At 35.3% G+C, this 15770-nt stretch overlaps 1 protein-coding gene across 2 annotated transcripts in view; it reads left to right on the plus strand.

The window, feature by feature from the left end:
• The first annotated feature begins 439 nt into the window (after positions 1–439).
• The window catches only part of LOC149779888 (uncharacterized), a 33812-nt gene continuing 18481 nt past the window's right edge, over positions 440–15770 (plus strand). Inside the window, exon 1 of one of the 2 annotated variants that reach the window (XM_089936574.1) lies at positions 440–699. The gene's annotated coding sequence lies outside the window, so the exon portion shown is untranslated. Of the gene's footprint in view, positions 700–13597; positions 13776–15770 lie in introns of those variants that run through there. The other variant, XM_089936573.1, reaches the window with a different exon arrangement.

The following is a 15770-nucleotide window of genomic DNA, read 5'->3' on the forward strand; positions in this document are numbered from 1 at the left end:
CAAGCGATTTAATGTCATCCAATTTAGCACTAAATCTTTACAGTTCAGTGTTAAAATAATGTACCGGAAAACGGTTGTTTTTTTTACACATATTCTTTTACAAAGGCAAAACAAACATGGCTAATAATATTTTTCAATATCTAATCCTTAATAACAATGTTGTATACCTACATCGTTACTTGAATAAAACTGACTGCCTGTGTGTAATTTACACTTTCCTTGCTTTAGGAGACGTGAAAGAATGTTTATAATCAGGTAAATACGGTATACACAGTAGGTAATACCTGAAAGATAAGGACATAAATAGGGTCTTTTGATCCGAAAAGTTTCGTGCCAGTAAAATTGTATGTGAACACATTGCAAGAACCATGGTTCCTTCTCGTTTAAACAAAAGCGTAGACTAACGAAAATATCAATATTTGAACGTTTCTCTCTGAGTGTTGCCTTAAAATATATACACCTGTTCTGTAAACAGTAAAACGCCTAGCCGCGTGAGACAGTATCTGTACCTATATTACTGCAGACCGAGACAGAATCAGAACCAAACGCGGATGCAGCTGTCGTCTGCTTCACACAATGATATTCGATATTCAATACAGAGTAATAACATGGAAGCAAGTATGTTCATTTCAATGCGTTGCCATGGATATTACAACCCTGTTAGACACACGAGGACTAAACTGTTCAACTAATTAATAGGTAAGTTTAAATTGCTTACCGCGTAGGTCACTTTTCTAATTTAAAAAATTAAAAAGTTCAGATAGGGTTGATCATGTTTTAAAAGCATGTTTTCCGATTGATGACGTAACAGTTAGATCCATAGAAATAAGATATAAATGGTGTAAAATTATTTTACTCACGTCTTTTTTAAACACTCCTATAAATTATAAAAACTATATTTCGACTTCTCACCTAGGCCAAATCCAAAGAGAAGGATTTATTTTCTTCAATATAGCAGATGTATTTTATTCCTCGATTTCATTAATTACTGATGACACGTAAGTTTGTTTTGAAAACGTCAGCACTAGATTTTCTCCTAGCATTTTAGACAAATATGTATTGACAATCCTGTTTTTTCCCCATTTAACCTTGATGATGAAATGGTAGAGCATTGGTTTTGCATCTCGGCCTCGGTTCCCAGTGACCCTACAGAAAAAGGTTGCATTAGTCACATTATTGGTACTTTTATAATGTGATGCCGACGTCATCCAATTGAAAGAACACTACATTCCCAAACGGTTCTATAGAGAGCAACACGTCAAGTTTCCAGCTGAAATAATGGAGAAAGAAATTAATGATATTTTCCCATCGTAAATCCTATGCTATCGCATATTTAATATAAGCTGATCCTCAACTAAGCCAAGACCAAAGCAATTTCCTTTCTTTAGCCAACGCAAAATTACAATCTAGCGATGACATTCATTTATGTTGACTCTTCATGAATCCATAAGTATTTTTGTAATGTGCTTCTTCTGTTCATGATTTTACTAAAACGTCATTTCATTTTGTTTGAGCCTAGTTGTACAGAAATTATATAATGTGTCTTTTTGGCAGCTGATGGTTGTGGGGTGGGGTGCATTGTTGAATGATTGTCCAGATAAATAAATAAATAAATGTGTATTCATCATCCCAAGAGTATATAATCCACCAGAGAAAACAATTCTTATAAGTATTGACGTGAATGAAACAAAGCAAGTTTTCCTTTGATTGTGGCATGTATTTCCCTATAATTTAGCAAACATTTGCTCGGGTATGTTAAGATCTAAGATCTTCATACGTGAATGAAACCATGTAAGATTTTCTTTGATTGTGGCACAAATTTCCCTATAATTGAAGAAACATCTGCTTGGGTATGTCAAGGTCTAAGATCTCACTGAACCATGATTGGAAGATGCGTATACTACTCAGTAGGGTTGAAGGCTAGAAGTTCTATCTAAAGGTAAAACTCAAAACACAAAAGAATTTTGTTCAAAAATCACTGAGTAAATCTTATTGACAACTAATTTAATTTTCGTCAGCGTTTCTCCAATGTTATCTTTCATCTCTCTATCAAGGCGGTATAATCGTTGATTGTCAAAATCCACGAAAAGCGACACACCAAAGTAGTAGCATTTTCATGTGCCGAGAGCTCTTGAAAAATATTTAAATTCGGCACTGTTCTCGGTCATGACCCGCGTTCCGCGACCCTATTAAATCATGCTGAGAGCCACTTACCGAATATTTATCTTCTGGAAAACCTTTTAAACCACAAAACAAACATTAACAGCCATTCAGTAAAATTAACCTTGAAACCACAATTCTCTATACATAATGGTATATGAGCCGTATAGAGTCCTTTGAAAGTTGAGCACTCTCAAATAAGCAATCGAGAGAGAGAGAGAGAGAGAGAGTTTATATGTTGCTTGACACGTCAGTTTTAAGTTATCACGTTTTCCAATGGATTGTTTTGTTGAAGATTGTGTATTTGTGCTGTTTTAGTGGAAAATAAATTTCTGATTCACTGGAGATGTTTACTGTAAAGCATCACATTTCGAACACATAATGATGATGTGTGGCAAATTTCTCGCCCACATTTGAAACTGGCAAAGATAAAAATCTATGATAGGAAAACAGCTTAGTTATCCAGTTTTTGTGGGGTTTTTTTAATATAAAAAAAAATTCCGTTTATAGCGCTAACCGTATCACCCTCTTGAAATAAGTTATTATTATTAAATTTTGTTGTTTTTATAGGGTTTTGAGGCCATTTTCAGCACAAGATAGGCTATATATTGCGGCCAGTATAAATGGTGGAGAAAGAACCAGGGAAAACCCGGAAAGAACCACCGACCCACCAGAAGCTACTGGCAAGCTTTCTCACATACCCACAATGGCCGAATCCGAGACTCGAACCCAAGCAAACAGAGGTGAGGTGGCAATGATTCGTAACGGTGACCGCTTTAGACCAATCGGCCACTCGGGGCCCCGTTAAAAATAAGTAAAAAATAAAAACACACACACACACACACACTCACACAAGACTTCGTGCTAAACGGAATCGTCGTTCGCCCACCATTTGCCCCGTGTGTTGCTTAACTGACAATAATGCGGTGCAAAGCACAGCTTGCGAAAACCAAATATGCCGTTACGAGGTCGGGAACAGATTTTTGTAAATGACTTTTATCTTGTAGCATTTAGTTAGAACAAATACCTTGTTAACCTGGAGAGAGATCGTCAATGTCATGTAAGAGAGGTACATAAAATATGCCAGAGATGTACCCCTTTTATATCGAAATACTTGGGGAAAATTTGCATTTAACGTTGTCTTTTTCGCTGCCGCAAATTAACGTACCGCCCTCTGACACTCAAATCCTAATACGTGCCGATATCTATGACCGGCGACCAATACTAACACTAAAAAAGTGCGAGCATCACTTTTGTGTTGCAGAGGCGCTGGATTCCGGGTTGAACTAATGTGTACAATCGCCAATTAACTGCTAATTGGTGAGTGTACACATTAGTTTACCCCGGAATCAAGTGCCTGTGTATTTGCCATTATGCGCACTGGCATTTTTTCAGAAATTCAGGTTTAATATACACGTCATCTTTGAGACTAGCACACTGTATCAGATACAAACTCAAATCATCAGACCTAAACATTTTTCAAGTATTTTGCATTAAATTTTCAGTAAACATTAACTATAATTCACATGGGTTAACTATCAACACAAAGAAAACAATGTATTGATGGTGTATATTATGCTAATCAGCATGGCGTGGTTATCTCGCCTCTGCCGATAGGGCAGTGAATTAACTACACAAGACACTCGTGGTAAACTTTTTAACAAGTGAATACTGTTTCTAAAATTTATTAGGATCAAAACTTAAATATTGCCAGAAATATAAATTGACAAATCAGCAGAGCAGAAACAATCATCGTCCATATCTACTCACTGACACAGCACTCCATAAAAAAAAATCATCTTTTAAACCAAAAATGTCACAATTATTCCCCGGATGAAATGATATAAGTTTTTCGACTATACTAAGAATGTAAAAATCTTGTTGAAAATGTCAGTTATAACCGTTTGAATTTGCATATGAAATAAAGTGATAGTCATCTACTTGACGGAGATCATCCACAATTGTCTGACAAACTTTCAGCGTGGTTGTAATTACTCAATGCCTAACACACTTTCAAAGTGAAAGTCTTGGTCGCCAGTTCGTACCTAACGGAGGATGATACAGTTTGAATGACATAAAGTGGTCGGTCTTTCGCATTTCTCACATTTCTATATGTGTATGAGAGTGTTTTCTCGTGTGGAAAACATATTGAGGATATCTTTTTTATTACGTGATTTGTATTTCATCATATGACACTCTACTGCCAGAATAGTGCAAAAACTCACCGATTTCCATCATTTGAGTCTTTTATTTAAAAATAATCAAGACAAACAGTAAATAAAACATATCTACATACTAAATAAAACACCGCTTAAAGTTAACGTCACGTAAACAGAACGTTTCGCACTGATCGATTGTGCTACATTTATACTGGAGTGCTATGGGATCGCGGGTCTTTAAATTAGCGATCGGCGAATAAATAAATAAAGACAATGACCTTCAAGATATTATATATCTCGATTTGGTTTTCCTTGCTCTGTACTAATACACATTTAATTTCCAGTTTAAATCAGATGGTTGTGGGAAACGATCGATAAACAGACGCCATATAGATTCCGGGTTATGCAAGTGGCATTCTTCCGTTATAGCGATCATACCGAATAAATATTTTTACGATGGCACATGCTTGTCCTAATGATAGGATATTGATGTATATGCTGCACAAATTGTAAATCAATTTGAAAAATGGATGCTACTTCAATGGCTCTTATTCTGTCAGCAGTGTCCTCCAACAGCACAAACTTACCAGAGAAAATTAAAACAATGCATATGTAACCACTTGTGACGTGGGGTGGCGCCATGATTTTCGGTGAGAATGGACACACCAAAATAATTATGAAACTACATATCATTTGCAGACTTTAAACAAAACCAGGTGTTACAACGAAAAGTAATAAATCGCGTACAACAAAGTTTTTACGTCAACACCTTTCAATTCAGAAAGTCACCAGAAAACAACATTAACATGCTTCATATTTTGACCTTAATTGCAACTATAGATTTGATCTCTTGCTTCTTGATAAATATCGCAATCATGTGATCTGATTCTTGCATAAAATCACTGGATATTACCAGACGGCAAACTGGTTAATCGATTCGTCATAGTGATATCGATTTTAAGAAAATATACATTTTATTTGAGAACATGAGGTACGGTCATGTTTTGAAAAAAAGTTAAATTCATGAGTGCATTTTAAAATAGTGTACTCGACAGCAGTTCCGGCATTTTCACGAAATAAAACTGGTGAAGCAGAACTAATAGCTTATGGTATTACGACTCTAAGATCTTAAAATAAGTAATACAAAGGAGTGTGAGGCAACAAGCTTGGCAAAATTCAACAAATAATTATTTCTCTAGAATACAAAGTGAAAATGTAGGGGGAAAAAGAACATATGGTATTGCGAATTAAATCTCAAATAATCTTAGAATAATAGACACATGTCATAAAAATTAAAGCTCTGAATAAACTTTAGTGGAAATCCAAGATAAATCCAGCACTCAAAGTGCTGATGCCCCTGTGTTGGCCCGTGACGTGGTGATGTGTTGGATCACAATGATACAATCCACGAACTAAATCCTTATTTGAAATTTCGCTATAAATTCAGGTCTCTATTTCCAAGAATGTTATTTTTTTAAGAGCACTTTGTATTTCCAGAGAAGAATCGCTTGAATTAAATAATCTGAATAAATAAAATTTCAGCCCAAATTAATTTTTGGACACAACAATAATACATCTGATTATGCCAAGATTTTACAGCACAAAATGAATAACTTTTCCAATAACAAGATTATATAGCTCTCTACTTGACCTCAGGTCACAACTAGTATTTTCTGTTTAAAAAAACTATTATCCACTGGATAATAACCTTCTAGAAACCTCTTAATGTTTACAAAATAAAATCTTAGTTATAATTAGAAGGTCTGTTACTAAAAGTATAATATAGGATGTGGACTATATCAGGTAGGCCAGGTTTATTTATAGGGAAATCCCAATAACCTGGACCAAGACCTAAGTAAACGTTTACTTCTATTAATAATGATCCTACTATTAAACTCATACACAGAGAAAATACTTTAGCTACGTACTAGTTGTTTACAGAATTAAAAGAATCAATGACTCAGGTCAGGTAGAAAATGAACTTGATTTTGGACAAGATCAAGTCAAACATACAATGTTACATTACAATTACATAAAATGAAATTTAAAAACAAAACTATCAAACAATGCAAAATTAAATATATATAACAGTGATCATACAGTGTGCATAATATAATCACACGATTGCTGGTGCTATGCAGAAAATTATCCGAAACCTCGAAAACCGCAAGACGGAAACATGTCTCGGACGCATGTCGACGTGGAGAAAAATATACATTTTGTTTCACGGAAATTACTCTGCAAGAAAAAACACACAATCTATTCTGACCACCTCAGCTATACTGACAGAGAAGTTGCGAATGCAATGAAATAAAAGTTGCATTTGTAACTCTAGGCTCAATCCTTGTTTCATAAATAGCCGAAATGGTCCCAATGGCTGCTATTGGCATACATTCGAGATTGATTCATGAGACTGACCTCGAAGTTTCGAATGTTTACATAGTTCGATTTCGAGTCGAAAAGCCGCTGATGTAGTTGTTTTTATTTTTATTTTTTAATTCGAAATTCATATTTTCATTATGCTAAATCTTGGACAATATCATCTTCTTTTTGCCTGTCGATTAATTTTATTAATAAAAACTGACTTCATTTTTAATTGTTCATATTGGTATAATTGCGCAAGCTATCTCTGAAGGGGCAAATTTCAGGCAATCTATGAAGTACACATTAACTTCTGCCAGAGAACAATTAATTAGATTTATGGGGACAGGCGCGTATCAAATCGCCATACTGTTGTGTTCGGTAATGTCTTTTCGAGGGGGGAATTTTATTCTTAATTAAGCATTCGTTTATTTAGCCAACAGAAGACTGGTGGAAACAAATGCTAACTTCGATTCCGTAGTGTAAATGTCAGGATTGAAAGATTGCAGAACACTGTTACACAAACTACAAGGTCAAGTTGACCACGACTTTGGCGCCTCTGAAAAAAGGCGGCAGATATATATGATTCTGATTGGTTACACTAAATAAGGGGCGTGTTTCCCACACTAAATTGCCTTGTTTTAATATCGCCACATCGAAAATTTTAATCAGTCTAAGCTTTTCTGCAAGAGAAAACAAGTAAGAAGACACTAAGAGTAAATGTGGGAGAAATTCTCTCGTAAAAATGTTGTCCAAGAGGACTGTTGTCGAGGAAAACCAACGAACAAATTTGGCAGTAGAAGCGAGGAACGCTGAAAGCTCAAAGGTATTTATGACAATTCCATATAGTTTGTGATGCCCATATATAATGCTTTGCTGAATTTATTTACTTACATTTACATGAATTTAATTTCTACATTCGTATATCAATTTGCTTTATGAAGTATAGCTGTGTTGAGTTGATGCATAGGAAGTCGTACATTAATCTTTAGATAAGTTTGACGAATTGTTTGAATTTGTTGTCTTGTTTGCATAAGAATTAGGTTCTAAGAATTTCATGCATTGCATTAGTTAATATGAGTTACGAGAATCCGTGTGAATTCATCAAATTTAGAAGATTTCACGTATGATTAAGGTTGAGTGTGTGTTGACTGAAATGACATAGTAACCATGTAATGTATCTCATTTATTCACTTGTGTAAATTGAGGCTGGCTCGGAACCGTTATGCCTCGTGTGGTGTTAATGTGTGGTGTTAATGCGTGATGAATTAGCCATTAAACTAACTAGGGTCATTATAGAACATGTGGAGTCGACTGATAGCCTTAGCATCTGTTTAGCACCAATAGTAAGATCTGATAACGAGACGGGGGATAATGCAAGCCACTGTCATCATACAAAAAAATAGGTTGTCTCTATTTATATTTTTTAAAAGGGAGAAAATAGCTCCTGTGACGTATTAACTCTGGGACGTATCCTGCGACGTATTAACTCAAAAACGTATTCTGAGACGTATCATGAGACGTATTATCTCTGAGACGTATCCTGTGACGCATTATCTCTGAGACGTATCCTGTGACGCATTATCTCTGAAACGTATAGTGAGACGTATTATCCGAGATCCAGGTATCTGTGAATCTACGTGCTACGCACAGATTTGAGACCGAAAGAGACAAGACAGAGGGGAGTCGAAGGAACAGGTACAGTGGAAGTGGAGTGAACCGGAGAAGCAGGTTATGCAATTGTACAAGGCATTGGCTTCGATTGTTCACTCGATCCTATGATGAAATTAATCTATCAGTAAAACAGATCGGCTACTTTATTTAAATATATTTGTGTTTTGGTAATTCGATGAAAGTTTTATTTCTAGAAGCAGAGTGCTCAGATCTCTATCTAGTCCACCTATAAGTTTCACCACTTAAATTTATATTTACTCGAACCGGGCAATAACATCGAGAGTGGTCAACCTCTAGATAACGAGAACCAAATTAAGCGGACACCTTGAAAGAAGGTACAATCCGCCAACCCACAAACCTCTTGCAAGAAGAGGGGACTTTGTGTAAGGTTTCTACAAAGTGGACTGTGGGTCGCTTACACTATCGTTAGTACATAGTTATGATGCCCTGCAATTCCATTACCTTAGTGGTCTAAACCACTATTCTTTGAACTCAAATATGCATTTAAACGTCATTAAAGTTTAGTTTAAAGGTAAATTTTTGCTCTCTATCGTAAGATGATGGCATTTTCAATGCGTGTTTTATTGTATGAAAATCACACAAGTATACAAAGAAAGCCGTTTTTACTTCGATTATCATTTTTGTGTTGTTGTTAGAGATTTTTTGTGGTGGGGGCGGGAATGTGTAAAAAAGAATCTTACCTTATGCATAGAATAATACAGCAGTATTCACACAAATGTATATATCGATCGCACTGAAGTTCGTCTTGAAATGAAATTCAATAAGCTTGTGATCAATTATCTACTCTGCACATGAACAATCAATTAACATGCCTTTATTATGTCAGTTTAGTTGGTTATTAACTCTTACATATAGAATTTAAATACCTTCAGTCGTATCTCCTGAAAGAATGAATATCTCAATACAGTAGTCGATATCGTTACCAAACTAGCGAACCGCTTTGCCATTCAACGTATTAAAAAAAATCAGTTATAAAGAGAAATATTTTTAAATAATTTCAAGGTTAATGCAAAGTTATCCTGCAAAGACAGTTATCTTGGCATTTTGTCTTCTTTGCAATACCATTAGTACTTACTTGACTAAAAGCATCTGAGAAGTTATACTGCTCATATATGTATGCTTTGACAAAAATACACTATAGCTACGGTCATGGACTGATATCACAAATGTCCCGTTTTCTGCTGCATATTCCACCCTCACCTTCGTACTCACCCCCACCCTTAGAAAGTGAACCCCGGTACATAATACAAAATCCGTCACACGCATAATGTGTCTTTCTGCTACTACCGCATAGATAAACCTTGGTAATGAAATATTTGAAAACGTCATTGTAATTGAAGGGGTGGGGTGGGGTGGGGAAAATCTGACATTTTATTCCCTCCCAGGGATCCAGAGTGGGAACTAAGGCTGGCACCCCTTTTGCAAAGGGTATCAGCACGAGCAACATAGCCACAAAGTGTCTTGAATTTCTACCCGGCGATTTTTGAGATGATATAATTACGGACACAAAGATTGACAAACTACGGAGAGTTTCACGCTATTCTTACTGTTCCTAAAAAGCTAGGGTATAATAAATAAATAAATAAATAAATAAATAAATAAATAGATAAATAAATAAATAAATAAATAATCATTCCAGTAACGTAAGTTTGTCGAAATAATTTTCTATAAATGTGTTCAATTAGTGACACATAAGAATTGAATTACGTTTTAGCGTTTTGATTTGAGACCTTTATGAAAGCGGACACTAAATATTTTCCAACCCCAAATCCACTCTAAAATATTTGACGATGAAAGCTTTTCTCAACACAGTTGAAAGTTTAAATGAATACTAATTTCGAAAACATAGTGAAATTATTTAGGTATGACTTATTTACATCCTGATTCCCAAATAAGGACTCGTATTCGGCAAATTACGGTGTCACTTATCAATGGAGTTTTTGCAATCGATCCATTCTTAGTCATACGCGAGAAAGCCAAACTTTAACACTGAATGAAGGATGGAACTCTCCTTCGCTCTTTTCTGTCGTCAGACGGAATGAGTGAGGAATGTAGTATGGGATTCCAAGACTATGACCAGAAGAAAATATATTACACCCGCCACAATAAAATAGATTACGTTATGCAGCAAAACTTTAATCAAGTCCACTCATTGACTGAGGTGACTACATTTTGTCCGAGGTATTTATAACTTTCTCATTTCATTAAAATTGTTGTAGACTTTCGATTACTTAAGTTGTGTGAATAATTCTGCCACGTTATCATCATGTTTACAGCATGGTATTGCTGTCAGCGTGTACTTCAACATTTGCCCACGTGGTTTGAGCGTTCGTCTCGGATACGGAAGATAGCGGGTTCGAACCCTGACCGAATCATACCAAAGACTTATAAAAATGGTACTAGCAGATGTCTCGTTTGGCGCTCAGCATTAAGAGGTTAGTGATATGACTTGTCGGCCCGGTGTCAGGATAATGTGACTATGTGGGACATGAGGTATGATGCCCCAGCGCTAGACGTGACTATAATCTGCCATAATACTGCAGACATCGTAGCGATATGACTGGATTTTTTTAAAGCTACGTTAAAAATCCATATCACACACACACGCACACACACGTACGCATTCGATCTTTTATGTGTGTTATTATTGCAATGAGTTTTTTTCCAACCTGAGATTTTGGTACAAAGCCTTGAGATGATCCGATTGCCATTGTAGGATACCAATTTTTTTTTTTTTCTTTCTAACTCAGTCCCCTGGATTTTAAGCTTTTCAACGGTGTCAACGACCAGAAGCCAGTCCCGACTTTATTATTATTTGGTTCTAAAGGGCGATCCATTTGTAAATATTTCTCCTCTTGAAATGGCAGGACTGTTTATCAGTCTGCCTGACAACTTCCGGAATGACAAAATTTACACTGGTCGCGGCAAATGGTTCAAATTATCTGGTCAATAAAGATGAGCAATCTCCTTTCTGTTTACAAAACACTAATTAGATATAATATAGCCTAATGATAACATATGTATATGGTGCATTAAATTAAAGCATTTATTCAACAACGGAAGAGAATTTATGATAACTAAAACGGGCCTAAAATGTACTAATACACGTATAAAATGGACAAAATTGACTGTCTTGTTACATTTTAATTTAATTTTGTACCGTCTGGGCTTTGTAAGGAGATTTTGTATGATTGTTTGTTGTACTTTGTTTATGCCAATAAACGTTTACGTTTAATATATCTCTCCTGAAATATATTGCAGAATTCTTGGGGCAGATTAAAATGATCCGTTGGATATTACTACCCACTTAAAGTTCAAGTTTGGTATCCATTTTGTAAGTTCTTATTTATCTTCTCTCTTATCCCGAGTTTTTTCCCCGAATCTCAAACAACCAGTTCTACTCATCAAAACGGCCGAAAAACTCGCACAAATTGACAGCATATTGACGATGATGGGTTATTCGGGGACCCATTGTAAGGAACGAGGACGAAAGGATCGATCCAGTTAGTCATGTCACAAAACACCACAAAAGTAAAGTGTCCAGAAATTGTAGTCTAGTTACTTTCTGGGCCTGATTACCATGAACAAGACCCGAGTTTAAATCCCAACCGTAGCTTAATAATGTGTCCCTTTCCGTTATAATTATTTAAGGAATACTTTTGTTTTACTTCCATGCAAAATGTTTATCCAGCTTGCATATATACAGAATACTATTCCCATCCAACTTGTCACATACTGTTTGATTCTTTCTTTGTTTTCCCCCTTTTTTAAATTACAAGCGCTTCACCATCAAACCATGTTACCATCAATTTGGATTGAGCCCAGCAGGTCCTATCTATGTCAGGCGTGACATTTACAAGTCCAGGCAACCCAATACGCGCACCTGGTGAATGTAAGCGACAATTGATCACAACAACATAATTTTATGCTTGAAATAAGCGACGAGTTTGGCCGTTGCAACTGAAAGACCAATACATGGCAACATGGAAAATAGTTAATTAACATTACATCAGGAATCCAGTGGAATGTATACTCGAATTACGTATTATTAATTCTGTACATTGATTGGTTCACATCACGAGAATTATACTGAATAGGTTTGGTTCCTGTATATACTCTGTGGAGTTACATACAGTTCTTCATGACTAAATTCAGATAGACGTAAGACTTGTTTGAAATTATTAGGCTAAGATCTTTGAGGATAACGGTAAATATGGGGTTTTATGTTGTTATCCTTAACATTAACCGCGCGCACCCTGCCAGTAATATAGCGATTCGTATCTTTGACATTTCCTTTTTCACGAGGTAACGTTTGAATTTAATATCCTTTAAAGGGAACATATGCAACAGAAGAAACTTCGATCCACAAAATATCCAGCAACTATGAATTAAAAGGTAACGCTCGACGGTAGTAAATGAGCAATCAAATCAATATATTCAAAACATTGCATATAAAGTTGACATTACCAAAATATGTGTTGCTCGACTTGAAGCTTATTACAGCTTTCGAACATTATCGATTATTTTTACCTCTGTAGGACATACTTACCAAAATAACGGTACGCTGGTAACATATTTATAACACATTTGATGGTTGAAATAGCAAAGGACTGCATGCAGTTGCGCAGCTACCTGTGCGTTACAACTAAAATGCGCAATTACAGTGCAATAAAAATGAGAACACAAAAGATTTATTTTTCTTCCAGTTTTGGTTATTTCCTGCGTACACATCCTAAGTACACTACGCCACTGGCATATATAAATTTAGGACGCATTTACTAAACAAACGTAAGCTGGGAACAATTATACTAAATAGCTAATATAATCATGCAAATATCAAATCATCATGGGTGATGTGATGATATACTTTTGATTTTACGCGTGTTACATTTCCATAACTCTGTGCTAATAGATTTTTTTTTAAAATACGAATACAAATGATGTTATGTCCCGACAACTTGAAAATTACTTGTTTACCTTTAATCATAGCACGTACTATATATAATGATTGCTTCGGTTGAATACTGTATCTCACAATGTACAGTATTTGTACTGGGTAGCTACCACGCGTATAGATACTTGACCCTGCCAGCCCACTAATCAATCAAATACGGGAAATAAATTTCCTATAAAATCGTGTCAAGGTACGCTCTCATTGATGTCTCTACGAGCTATATCAGACCCTATTTTGAAAGGGTCGATTCGTGACTGTGTAACTTTCAGTCACTGCTGTAAGTCGAAGATCAGCGCTGTTACCAGCAATGGAAAATGCGCTGACAGGCTGGTTTTCTTGTGGTTTCAGTTCAAAAGGGAATTCGGTCCAGATTTTTCCATTCAAGGAGGAATATCTGTTTTAAATACCGTGTCGGTTGGCAAATACCTGAATATGAAGAAAGTAAGGTATGAATAATGCACGTTTAGGAAGTGTTCTATCATAGCAAATTTCTTGTACATGATTGTCTTTTAGTCCTATAACGAATTTCTTTCCAATATCTTTGTTTTTTTCAGTTGTGTAAGTGGCCTGCAAGAGTAGTATGTCTTGCTTGCTAACACTCAGTAATATTTACATCAATTCGGGGGACCCCCAAAACCATTCAAGCAATTGTTATTATTATATCTTCTTGACTATTTTGAAGACTATCGTAACAAAATGGATTGGAAGGAGTCTCAACATTATCCTCTTTTGAACTTATGTTTACGTGACTTACTTTAAGTTACATTTATTCTCATTATTATCATTTTCTATCAACCTACCGCCTCATTTGCACACACACACACACACACACACACACACACACACACACACATATATATATATATATATATATATATATATATATATATATATATATATATATATATATATATATATATATATATATATATATATATATATATATATATATATATATATATATATATATATATATATATATATATATATATATATATATATATATATATATATAACTGAACTATCAGCCCCCCGAAATAAAACGCAAGTGATGCGGGGGTTAAGGTTGGGCAAGCCCAGTAGGGCTCAAAATTCCCATCAAACACCTTTTTTATATTGGGAAGGGGCCTCATGTATAATAGATATATATCTTTTACAGTTAGTCTCCAGAAATAAAGTTAATCATTTTCTTTAAAAACACCCCCCCAACGCTCTCCCACCCCCAATGCATATTCAAAACATATAGAAGATGTGTGTGTGTGTGTGTGTGTGTGTGTGTGTGTGTGTGAGATTTGTATTTTTAACGTAGCTTTAACAGTTTTTCATATCGCTACGATGTCTACAGTGTGACAGCTTATAGTGATCTCTAGCGCTGGTTCATCGTGCATCTGACATGTAGCATCATGACCCACCCACTCATATTATCCTTACACCAGGCCGACCAGGCCTAACACTAACCTTTTAATGCTTAGCGCCTAGCGAGTCAGCTATCAGTGCCATTTTTTTAAATAAGTCTTTGGTATGACATGGCCGGTGTTCGGACCCGCGAACCGCGCATCCGAGACTGACGCTCTAACCGCTTAGGTCACCGGAACGGTATATTGCATCTGTAAGATAGGCATCATCACAGTAACCTCAGATAAAGAGAAAGTGACTACTTACCTGTCTTGTATCTTGTAAGATAATATTGATTCGAATTAATACAGTTATACGTATAGTATATTCGTTATGTAATGAAATGTACCAATCTAGGCAGATAACTCAAATTATACTTTGTTTTCTCATTTAAAAGCTTTATAAATAAAACAACTCATGTTCCAAACAAGACACGTGTTAGAGCTAGAGATTAAAGTGACAAATGTAAGCATATTAGGTTTTCTCCAATTATGCATAGGTCTATGTTTCTTCCAAGGTTCCGAATACAATGGACATTTGATGAGAAAACGATATTTATCTTCTAGAAATTAGCAAATTTTTTCACATCCTATTTTTGTATCTGTTTTATTTTGTCTGTGCTATTTACCACATATATTTGCTCCGTCTTATTTGGTCTACTCCACTTAACATATTCATTTTCCAATCTGTGCCGATATTCTTGATTTATTTAACGTAATATTAATGATGTCTTTGAAATATGACTGACAATAACAATATGCACTAGTTTTGTACACAATAGCTTTTGATGAATTCGTAAAACTAACATTCCAGTTTTTAATAAAATTATCTGAAACATTTGTTTTACAATAGTTACAGGCGCAATTGTATCACCTAAACCATGGAAAAGTAAGCTTTATAAAAACTAAACCTAGACAGGAAAGTAGAAATCTAATCACAATAGACCAATTTACCTTTCCAGGTAAAATAGAAAAATCAATTAAGATCATATTGAATGCAAGTATTGTATATTATTATTTCATCTAGCTGAGCAATTTCTTACCAAT

Source organism: Sinohyriopsis cumingii, chromosome 16, assembly GCF_028554795.1.
Source record: "Sinohyriopsis cumingii isolate HCF-2022 chromosome 16, ASM2855479v2, whole genome shotgun sequence".
In the NCBI taxonomy this organism is placed as follows: Eukaryota; Metazoa; Mollusca; class Bivalvia; order Unionida; family Unionidae; genus Sinohyriopsis; species Sinohyriopsis cumingii.